Consider the following 12,284-nt stretch of genomic DNA (forward strand, 5'->3'; position numbering starts at 1 on the left):
CTTATGAACATGCATAGAAAGCCCCCGCCATAACAGGAGTTAATATGTTCTTTTCACATGGACAAGGAATATTTAACAAGATAGTTCATATTCTGTGACACCAACCAAGACTCGTATTAGAATCAAATCATAGGATTTTCTTAGACCACAATGGAACTAAATTAGAAATCAATACCAGAAATATATCTGTAAAGTCATAAAATATTTGGAAATGAAATAACACACTTGTTGATGTTGCATGAATAATAGAAGAAATCAGAAGGGAAATTAAAATTCTTCTGAATTGAGAGAAAATGAAGATCTAACATACCAAAATTTGCATAATGCTGCTAAGGTAGTGTTTAGGGAGAAATTTATAGCATTAAAAACCTATGCTAGAAATGGAGAAATGTCTCAAATCAATGACTTCAGCCTCCCTCCACCTTAAGGAATTATAAAAAGGAGAACAAATTAAAACCAAAATACGCATAAGAAAAGAAAGAATAAAGGTCAGAAGATAAACTCATGAGACAGAAAACAGGTAGAGAAGAAGGCGTGGGAGAGGAAGAAAATGCACGGAACCAAAAGCTGAACCATAAAACTGATAAACTCTAGCCAGACTGACCAAAAAAAAAGACAGGGAGAGGCAAGAAAGTACCAGTGTCAGGAATGAGAAGCGACATTGCTGTATATTATAATGCAATCAAGAGAATAATAGCACAATATTATAAAATTTGTCAACACATTTGACAACTTAAGATGAAATGGACAAATTGATTGAAAGACACAAACTTGCAATGTTCACTCAAGAAGAAATAAGGAACCTGAATTTCTAGTTAAAAACCTCTTCATAATAAATGACTTAGAGAGCCAGCTATCTTTCCTTGTGAACTTGGTTGGATAGTCAAGGAAGGAATGAGACTGATTCCACACATACTACTCTGGAAATAGGAAAGCAGCCACAATTTCAACGAGGTCAGCATTATGCCGATACCAAAACAGTAAGTCAACTACCCCCAAACTGATCTATGGGCATAACATAATTCCCATCAAAATCTCGGCAGGATTTTTTGCAGAAAACCCAAGCTGTTTCTAAGAATTAAAGGGAAATGTAAACAACTGAGAATAGCTGCAACCAATTAGAAAAGAATCACACGTAAAGAACTTAAACTGCTGATTTCAAGGCTTAATCCAAAGCAACCGCAAATAAGACAGTGTGGTCTTGGTGCAGGGATAGACATAGATCAATCAAACAGATTACTGAGTTCTGAAATTGTCCTCCACATATGTGATCAATGAATTTTTGACAAAGGTCACCAAGGCAGTTCGATGGGTATTCACATGGGAGAAATGAATCTTAATCCTTATATTACAATGTACGCAAAAATTAACTCAAAATTGATCATAGACTAATGCGTAAGAGTAAACCTATAGAACTTCTACAGGAAAATAGAAAAATACTGTTTGTGACTTTCAGTATGCAAATATTTTTTAATAAGAAAAAACAGGAAAAATAAGCAACTGAGATTAACTGGACTTCATCTAAATTAAAATTTCTCTTTCAACAATGTTTTATACTTTTCATAATATAAGATTTATAATTCTACTGTTATTTTTTTCTGATTACTTTTATGCTACCCTAAAAGGAATTGTTTTCTGAATTTCATTTTAGGATTGTCCATTGCAAGTATATAGAAATACTATTGATTTTTGTATATTGATCTTATATCCTAAAGCCTTGTTGCATTCATTAATTCTACTAATTCATTGGTAGATTCTTTAGGATTTTTTATATACAAGATTCTACCATCTGTAAATAGAGATAGTTTTATTTATTCCTTTCCAACTTGGACATCATTTACTGTTTTTTCTTGGCTAGAACTTCTAGTACAGTGTTAAATAGAAGTGTGAAGAGTGGACATCCTTTTCTTGTTTCTGATCTTGGGGGAAAAGCATCCAGTCTTTCTCCATTAAGAATGATTGTAAGTTGGGGACACCTGGGTGCCTCAGTTGGTTGGACAACTGCCTTCGGCTCAGGTCATGATCCCAGAGTCCCGGGATTGAGTTCCTCATTGGGCTCCCAGCTCCACGTGGAGTCTGCTTCTCTCTCTGACCTTCTCCTTGCTCATGCTCTCTCTCAAATAAATAAAAATAAAATCTTTAAAAAAAAAAAGAAAGAAAAAGAATGATTGTAAGTTGTAGGTTTTTTTTTATCAGGTTGAGGAAGTTCCCTCTATTCTAAATCAATGGAACACAACCCACACAGAAACCACACAGCTTTAATAGAGATTTTAAAGAAAACTCATTGTCCTAAGGGCAATATTTTCCAGGTTGATCTAAAGATTCAAGGAAACCTCTATCAAAATCACAGCTGACTTATTCGTAAAAATCAACAAGATGAAGCTAAAATTCATCTAGAAGTGCAAGGAACCCAGAATAACCAAAACAATCTTTAAAAAGAAGAGGAAGTGGAGAATCTGAGTGGCTCAGTCCAGTAGGATCTGACTCTTGGATTCAACACGGGTCATGATCTCAGGGTCCCTGGGATGGAGCCCTGTGTTGGGCTCAGCACTCAGCAGAAGTCTGCCGGAGATTCTCTCTCTTCCTCTCCTCCTCCCTCACCTCTCTGTCTCTCTCTCTCGAATAAATAAATAAATCTTTAAAAAATATATAACAATAAAATAAAAATAAAAAGAACAAAGAGAACACACACTTCCCAATTTCAAAACTTAACACGAAGCCACAGAAATAGAAATTCCACAATATTACCTTAAGGATCAACATTTAGATCAATAAAATAGAAATAAAATACATTTATGGTCAACTTACTTTTCGCAACGGTGCCAAGATCATTCAATGGCCAAAGAATAGTCGGCAACAAATGGCATGGGGGTCACCTGGATCTCTGGCACATGCGAGAGGATAAAGTTGGACTCTTACCTCACACCGTATACACAAGTTAACTCAAAATGGATCCAGACTAAAACATTAGACCTAAACTATAGAACTCAGAAAGTGAAAAGACAAACCACGTAATGGGAGAAAATATTCATTTTATGATAATGAGTTAATGTTAAGAACTAATTTCCCGTGAACATAAGGCACAAAGTGTTTAAAAACATTATTCTGGACTGCATTATCACCACGAGTATTGCCAGTGCATGATCAATAAAAAGAAAATAAATATAAAAGAAAAAAGCCATAATGAGATATCACTTCACACCCCCTAGGAGAGCTATGATCAAAAAGTCAGACGCCAAGTGTAGGCAAAAAGGTGAAGTCATAACCTTCATATACTGCTACTTGCAATGTCAAACGGTAAAATTATACATGTAAAGATTTAAAAAATATATAGATAGGAATTATTCAGAATAACCAAAAGGTAGAAACAACCCAAATGTCCAACTACTGAAGAATGAATGAGCAAAATGTAGTACATCTGTACAATGGACTATTACTCAACCATAACCCATAAAAAAGAATGGGGTTCTGATACATGTTACAATACAAAAAATCTAGAAATCATCATGCTATTCACAGCAGCTGCTTACAGAAGATCACAACTACAATGGTTCTATTTATATGAAACATCCAGAATAAGAAAACGGATACAGAGCGTGGGGCAGGTCAGGCAGGGAAGGGGGCCTCGGAGGGCATAGGATTAGGATAGTTGAAGTGTACAGAGTTTCCTTTCAAGTGAAGAATATGTTCTGAAATTGACAATGGTTATGGTTGTTTACCTGTCTGAATATACCAAAACTTCTGAATTATACATTTTAAAGGGTGAATTGTATGGTATATGTTTTATATGTCAATTAGTTTTTTTTAATTAAAAACCTCTGTTCATTGATAAGAAAATTAAGAAGCTAGTGATAGAATTGGAGAAAGGACAAATGGTTTTCAAAATACATTATCCAATAAAGAATTTAGTGGAAGAATTCCTGCACCCCAAAAATAAAACGACAAGTCGGTTTATTCAAAAAAAAAAAAAAAAAGGTAGACAGAAGGTTTGATCAGACATTTCACAAGAGAAGATAACAAAACCATATAAACCCATGAAAAATGTCCAACATTATTAATCATTAAAGAAATTTAAATTAAAGAAATCCCACTCCTTAATATTTATCCAAGAGAAATAAAAACATGGGCACACAAAAGGGCTTGTACATAAATGTTGGGAACTGACTTACTCAGAAATCATAGCCCCAAACTGGCAACGTTCAAACATCTATTAACAGAGAGATGATAAACCAATTGTGGTTAGATCCACACAAGGGAATCCTACTCCACAGAAAAAAGCAAAATAACTAGGATATAGACATTAATAAAGACAGTATCCAGCTCAGTGAAAGAAGCCGGGCACAAAAATAACACATATCCTATGATTCCATTTAAATGAAACTTCAGAAAAAGCAAAGCTCACATGACCAAAAAGATAATAAAAGCATAAAAGTGGTTATTTAGAGCCAAGCATGCTTAGGGGAAAGAATTAACAGAAAGGAGCGCCAAAAAAACTGTGGGTTGATGAAAATGTTCTGTATCATGATTCTATGTGTATGTATACACACAGGAATAGAGAGAGAGATTACATGCATTTGTCAAAACTCATTGGATATACACTGAAAATGCCTAAGTGTTATTAGTTATAAATTTTACCCTAATAAAAATAAGTTGAAATAGGAGATATGAAACAACGTCGGATGGATTCTCAAACTTGGGACATAATTGCAACGAACAACCCTTTCAGAAAGCAATTTGGCCTTGTTAATCAGAGCCTTAACACTGTTTATAACCTATGACCCAGTCATACCAGAACTACTAATGAATTCTCAAAAAAGAATCCAAAACACACAGAAAAGTTCCATTCCCAAGATTAGATGTAACACTTTTTTTATAAAATAAAAAAGTAAACCTTACATGAATGTGGTATTTTAAACTCCAAACTTACGTTTGTTCATATATTAGAATATTATTGTTTCACCAAAGTATGTTTTTAAGTACTTTTTTAATTAAAAAGATGAAATAGAGGGCGCCCGGGTGGCTCAGCCTATTAAGCTAAGCGCCTGCCTCGGGCTTCGATCGTGATCCCAGGGTCCTGGGATCGAGCCCCACATGGGCTCCTTGCTCAGCAGAGAGCCTGCCTCTCCCTTTCACTCAGTCCTCCCCCGCTGCATGTGTTGGCTCGCTCTCTGCCTCTCTCTCTCGAATAAACAAGTAAAATCTTTTAAACATTTTAAGAAATAAAAAAAATATAATAAAAAGATAAAATATTTCTGTTAGAATTTTGATTGAACAGAAAAAAGCCGGACATTGAACTTCTAGTACAATCACAACTAGGTTAAAAATGCATGGAACACTGGGTGTGGTAAAAAAAATAACGAATACTGTTTTTCTGAAAATAAATAAATTAATTTAAAAAAATTCTCTTTTTTTTTAAGGCTAAAAACATTCTTTAAAAACATAAGCAGAAGCAAATATACAAAAATTCACTTCTAAGTAGTCAGATTCTGTTATTTTTTCAACTTTGTTTTCCAGGTTTTCCAAACTGTTCTATATAGTTCATATAAATTACTTTTACCATTTTAGAAGTGAGTTTTTAAAGTAGAGAATCAAGTAGCTACTAGTAAAAATCCATCTTAAGGTGCTCCTGTCCGGAGTAGCCAGACACAAAATACTGTTGTCAGGAGGAACGAGGTTGGGGCTGGAAGGAGCGAGAGAAAGGAGGGGCAGCAAGCCGGAGGGACGCTTTGGCTCAGGAGCCAGAAGGAGGTGGGGGAGACGCGACCCCGCCTGGCCTCCCAGGAGGACAGGCAGCACCAGGCGAGGGTTTGCTCCGTGCCAGAGAGGCCGATGACCTAGGTCGTTTGCTATCTCCCGCTCATAGAGGAAACAGAGGCCAGGACTGAATAAATAACTTGCCTGAACTGGTCCGGCCCCTGGATTCCAATCAAGTCCAGCTTGGTCCGGCCCAAGCTCTGCCGACGCCAGCATTCTGCCTACCGCAGCTGGGCCAGCTGGGCGGTGGGGGCAGCCCCGGGTCAGCGGTCAGCACAGCGACCCCTCAGTACTTTGGTTCATTCACTGTGAATGTGGGTAGAGACTAATATAGCATGCACCTCAACAAAGAAAATTAAATGAGCTAGTACTATGACCAGTTGCCCTGTGTAATAAAGCAGTATTTTTTTAAAGATCTATTTGATTATTTGAGAGAGAGAGAGAGAGAGCAAGCAGAGGGAGGGGTAAAGGGAGAGGGAGAGAGATCTTTAAATAGACTTTCCCGCTGAGCACGGACCCAGATGTGGGGCTCCATCCCAGGACCCCGAGACCTTGGACATTCAACTGACCCAACCCTCCAGGTGCCCCAATAAACAGTATTAACAAGAATATGACTGATTATTTAGTGTGGCCGAGGTCGGCAGTGGGACATGCCTGGCTTATGCAAAAGACCTTCTAGAGGTTCAGGAGGGAGCTCTCGAACCCCCATGGACAGATGGGGAAACAGAGAAGGAGGTACCATCTCAAACAGAGAAACACGCTCTGGAAAATTGAATGGGTAGAGTTACCTCCTCTCCCGGCATGCGTGGGATAAAAATCCCAAATAAATACGTGACTAAGTCACAGGGAGGCTGGGGGCCAAGGGTGGAGAGAAAGTTCCAACACTGGGACAAAGCTGCAGAGACCTAAATTGATCCAAAGAGCAAGTGAATTACTGAGGAAGCTGGAGATCTGGGGAGTGGGCTGGGTCAGCCCGCTTCCACCTCCCCCTCCCAGAATGTTCCGTTCTCCACTGACCGAGAAATGATGTCTCCAAAGCAAGCAACATCCGACCCTACAAGAGATGTCCGTGACGTAATGATGTAATCCTCCGTCTCTGCAAGGGAGAGAGAGAGAGACCACCACCAGCCCGTTAGTTGGCATCTACTGTTAGTAACACCCTAACCGACCGTGGTGGGCAACCTGTTCTTTGTTCTAGTTTAGGATTGGAAAAGGGCTTCAGAGACCCCAGGAATCTTCCAAGATCCCAGGAATTATTCATAACAAACCCCATGTCCACGTGTGTGTTCTTTTCAGTAATTCTGATGCTGAAAAAAAAATTCCTTTAATTGCACCGGCATTTAACTTTTATATTATGTACGTCTCAAAAATTTGGAGAGATAATCACTCTTGCTAGCCCCAAATCTCATGATCTCACTTTATCAATGTATTATACTTATTAGCTATGAACTTTGGGGGACATTCCCAGGCCCTGAAGGAAACAGTGGGAAAAATATCTTTCTGTTCATAAAAATCAGCGCATCTAAGAGACTGACAAAGAGGGTTAGCTCTGCAGCGGGGTGTCAGAGGGAAGGGTGTTGTTGTTGGCTTTTCCCCAGCGCCTGAGAGCCGAGAGGGCTTCCAGAAGGAGGGGCAGAGGGGGAGAGAGCAGGGCGCCTCCCGACCCAGACTCCTGGTCCTCTTGCCGCCCCCACGCTGTCTACAGCTGTGAGGCTTGACACTTTGATTGGAGTCTCCACGTTCGTGGTTCAGACTTTCCAAGGCTCATCCCCTCCTGGTGGCCTTTGTGAAACTGTCAGTGTCTACCTAAAACATGGTGGCAATTCTTGCGACAGGATGTTTCCTCATTATCTGCAGCGCGGAGTCAAGCCGCACACTCTCCGGAACTCGGAGCCGTCGTGTTCGTCCTCTGGCTGTTACCTGCTGTGTCTCAGTCACACCTAATTGCTCCCGTGCTTTGTGCCTGTTGAAAGGTGTGTCCGCCTCGCACCACCCGTGTCCCACACACACAGCTAATGAGATTTGCTCCCCGGTGAGGCCCAGGGAAAGGGACGTGCTCATTTGGACCGCCAATTTCCACACAGATGTGACAAAATGTTCCAGTCTTTTCCTCCCTGGAACTTGAAACTCCTCCCCTCCTGGAGTTGAAAGGGTTCCAACAATGTCTATCCCTTCTTATTTCTGGGAAACAAATTGAGTCATTTCGGGGCACCGTCGCAGGTCACTGTCGTGCCAAGGACGTTACACGCCAATCGGGAGGACAGCCGGGTCTCGCTAATGTCAAGCGAGCGTCCCGAAGACGTTTGCCTTTGGCTGTGGAAAAAGAGAATGTCATCTACTTAGCCAATCTATGCCGGTTTCTTCCCTCATAACTAGTTTTCTGGGGCAACTTCCCAGGCGGAATCCAGAGGCTTTGATCTACAAATTCCCAAGACATGTTTCAGAATTCCAATTTCTCGTGGAGTCTGAGGACTGAGAAATAATATGTGATTATACCTCCTTCTCTCCGTCTGTCTGTCTGGGGCTTTCTGCAAACCTCGATGCACTCACTGGTCCGACCCCTCCAACATTGCCTCCTGACTCTCCCTCCGCGTGCCTGTCTGCCCCGGCCTGGCTTCTGGAGTCCGCTGCTCCATTTGGGTCTTCCTGGCTGGGGGAAGGCACCCATCTGCTCTGTCCCCGGGTATTGCTCCCTGCCCCCGGATGCTGGCTTCTCCTGCTTACCAGAGATTAAGTTCCCACTGGAAGCAACTCTTTGGGGAGCTTGATTTTCCACTTTGGTTCAGTTTCCCCAAACGCCTGATGTACATTAACTGATATCACACGTGACATTCATCTATTTTGGAACAATGATTCAAATCGAAAGCTCTCACCTCAAACATAAACAACCGTAGAATATGCTTCCATGCAAGTCTTCTGAGAAATTATCTGATTTTGCAGCCGCGGCCATCGATTTAAAATAATACCGTGCGAGACAGAACCAATCAGCAGGCTCTCCTGACATAAGTTAACATCTTTACTCCCTAAAATAGAATTATGTATGGTGCAGAAATGCATTGGAGCAAAATTATTCCTGAATAGAACAGTGACAATGTAGTTTCCTGGATTTATGACGGGCACTTGGGGAGATATCTAAGTGGCCTGAAAGAGTTAATGTCCCTCCAGAAGTGCTTGATTTTAATGTTTGGGAAGTTTATAATCTCGTATACCACACTGCGGTACAGAAATATCTCATCATTCCCAGACTCTATCCAGAGAAAAATATTTGCTTTTATGGATGAAGACATTCTCCGGACAAAAGTATTAAATGCAGCAAAGTTTGGGACTTCCTAAATTCAAACGTTTTTAAAATGTGCAAACCTCCCACGAGCGGAATCATAAAAATGACACAGCTCGGGATTCACCACCTTTCTAACCAGAGGGCCATTTCAGGGGTCGGGGGACGAGGAGACCCCACATTTCTCTTTCAGCTGAGTTTCCTTCTCTGCCGCCTGCCGCCGGGTTCTGCATGGTGTCAGTCACTGTCAATCCGCCGTCGGCAAAACTCAGGAAAACAAGAAGACTAAGAGAGATAAATGAAAGGAAAGATGAAAAATTGTCCGTGTAAAAACATGAGGAGCAAAAATCGGGTGTTAACTAGAGAGCAGCCTAGCTACAGCCGGGTGCGTAGCCGACCAGCCCAGAAGTCAGAATTGGATGGTCGGGCCAGAAGAGGATCAGCACAATGATTTGGGGAAAAGAGCTCAAGAGCCCAGAGATGACTTAAATTGGATATGCTAAATAGAACTCCTGCTACCTTTTTCTGAATGAAAAGAGGCTACTTTCCCAGAAGAAAGAAAACCAGAGCTGGGTTTAAATGATGCCCCTAATCTCTTCCCTAACCGGGCTCCATAAATCATCTCCTGGGCGTGCGGTGTGCCCTTTGAAGCCAAAGAGGGTATTATGGGAGCCTCACGCCCTGCTCCCCCTTCGGGCATGTTCAAGCTCGCCCATTATCAGCCAGCCACAGCGCTTCCAAATCCGAGGCCCCAAAACTTGGAGACCAAGCTAAACACAGAGCAGGATCCAAGCTCAGACATTCCTTAAAAAGTTTGACTCCAGCTCTCCTGACTTAAGGCTGCCAACTTGAAATGGAAACCTCTTGAGAGCATGTTTTCTTACAAAATTTACAAAGAGCTTTGCTGCAGAGCCAACAGCTGGAAATGCCATGTGAGCAGCCGCTCTCCGTGATCTGATTTCTTACAGCATTTTGGCACTTCTGCTCCAGCTCCTGGCGGGCAACCAGAAGCCGGAGAGGTAATAAAACATGGTCTGCTCCCTGGACAGCTCTGGGACAGGCTCCTTCCCGGAGAAGAGATGACTCCTGCCAGGAGAGAGGCGGGACCACATGCCTCTGCTGCTCTCGGTAGAAGGGACCCAACGACGTCCCCAGCGGGGTGCTGGGCACCATGCCTTCCCCGGGTGTCGGGCACCAGGATGCCAAACCCAGCCTTGCACACAGGGCGTCTGCACTGCCCTGGCTCTGACCGAACTCAGGAGCACGAATGACCGTAGAGGTGGTTGCTGCAAACAAAAGCTTCATTTGCCAGCTTCAATCCTAGAGCAATTTGTAACAAGCAGTGCCCCTTCTCTAATCATTTTTAAAATCACTGGAAAAAAGTGACGCCAGCTGGATTTTGATGCTCATGGTTCTTCCCGTGCTTATACTTTCCTGATTCTTCCCAGGTCTATCTTGCCAGTTTCATCATTTCCACTCAGCGGAGAGAAGAGCTAAAACACAAGGGTCTGCATGCCTGGAAAGAGGCCGTCCTATGCACCCCTCTGGCACGCACTCCATGTTTCCCGGTCCAGCGTGTGTCCACGAGGGAGAGCGACAGTCCCCTCCGTGAAAGAGACAAGGTGACAGGCATCGACTCTACTAATCCCAGTAGAGGAAAAGAAGCTCATCCATGAGGCCAGCGTTCTACTCTCCTTAACGAAACAAAGACCATGGGGCGCCTGGGTGGCTCAGTGGGTTAAAGCCTCTGCCTTCGGCTCAGGTCATGATCCCAGGGTCCTGGGATCAAGCCCCACATCAGGCTCTCTGCTCGGTGGGGAGCCTGCTTCCTGCTCTCTCTCTCTGTCTGCCTCTCTGCCTACTTATGATCTCTGTCTGTCAAATAAATAAAATGAAATATTTAAAAAAACAACAACAACAACCACTTCCATTAATTCTTCAGCTCCTTAATTTTTCTCTCTCTGCTTATGAAACTTGGTGGCTATTCCATTTTCGATTACAGACAGGAACGGCCAAGCTCTCGTGTTCCAGCAGCCAGTTGATGACTAGCCATTGGCAGGACCCAAATAGATCCATCAGGAGACGACGACTGTGTTTGCTCAAACACTGGACGGTGGAGTATAAAGAACCCACTGGAGACAGAGTGACTTAGGCTAAGGTAACACAGGAGGTCATTTTGGCATTTGACCCACTTGTGGGGTACGGTCATCGGATAAAATAGGGGTTGCCCAGTTAAATTTGAATTTCACACACACAATGCTTGTTTTCGGGGTAAGTACGTCCCATGAAACGATTAAGATCTACTTATACTAAAAATTATGTATTGTTCATCAAAAGTCAAATTTAACTAGGCATTGCGTATTTCTGTTTGGGAAGTCTGGCAATTCTAACTCGAGATTTCTGTCAATGAGGCAACCTAGTTCATTCACGCCCAGAACAATCAGCGTGAATCAGGAGCCCGAGTGGGCCCCTCAGGACGGAGCAGAGCACGACCAGGAGGGGAGAACTTTCCATCTTCTCCCTCCCTCACAGGGACTCCAAGGGCGGAGGCAAGGCACTGTCTGTGACTCGGAAACAGCTTTCTCAGGAAATGAGGCCAGGATGCCAGAAGCCTGAGAAGGAAAATCGATCTGATATAAAAAGAGGGAGTCAGACATTAAGTAAGGAGATGCTACCTCTGAGCCAAGAAACTGGAAACCAGGACCATTTGGGAACGGCCAGAGGGAGATAAGTGACTGGCAGCCAGGAGAGAGACGCAGAGACAGAGAGAAGGAGAGACAGAGACAGAGAGAGAAGCAGAGAGAGACAGAGAGAGGAGAGAGAGAGGCAGAGAGAGAAGAAGTGAGGGAGAGAGAGAAAGGAAGAAAGACGGAGACCGACAGGAAGGAGAGACGGAGGGAAAGAGAGAAACAGAGCGAGAAGTCCAGAGAGAACGCACGCCAAACCTTCCATTCTTGGAACCCTGGGCTGTTCCGTTCAGATGGGCACCAGGTAACAAGACCAGGACTGTTTCCCTTATGAAGCTTTTAAATGTTTTATTATAATTATGATTGCGACTTGCATATGTCACACAGTGTCATAGCATATATTTTGAAAACTTCAGAAAAGGATGAAGAAGAAAATAAAAATTCCTCCTATTCCCAAGAGAAGGAAGTGAGCTCTGTATCGCCTTCTGTCTTCAGTCTTGGCATCGCTACCACTTTTGCAACATTGGGATGATAACGTATCTAACATTTTGCAACCTACTTTGATG

At 42.5% G+C, this 12,284-nt stretch overlaps 1 long non-coding RNA gene across 1 annotated transcript; it reads right to left on the bottom strand.

Annotated features, from left to right (window-relative positions):
- Positions 1-5,932: 5,932 nt before the first annotated feature.
- Positions 5,933-11,850, bottom strand: LOC101682672. The gene is made up of 5 exons (XR_199334.3): positions 11,707-11,850; positions 9,212-9,316; positions 8,628-8,777; positions 6,772-6,850; positions 5,933-6,060 (listed from the first exon to the last, which is right to left on the bottom strand). It is a non-coding gene; the product is annotated as an uncharacterized LOC101682672 (long non-coding RNA).
- Positions 11,851-12,284: the final 434 nt, after the last annotated feature.

This window comes from Mustela putorius, unplaced genomic scaffold (assembly GCF_011764305.1).
Source record: "Mustela putorius furo isolate JIRA1106 unplaced genomic scaffold, ASM1176430v1.1 tig00003909_pilon_pilon_pilon, whole genome shotgun sequence".
In the NCBI taxonomy this organism is placed as follows: domain Eukaryota; kingdom Metazoa; phylum Chordata; class Mammalia; order Carnivora; family Mustelidae; genus Mustela; species Mustela putorius.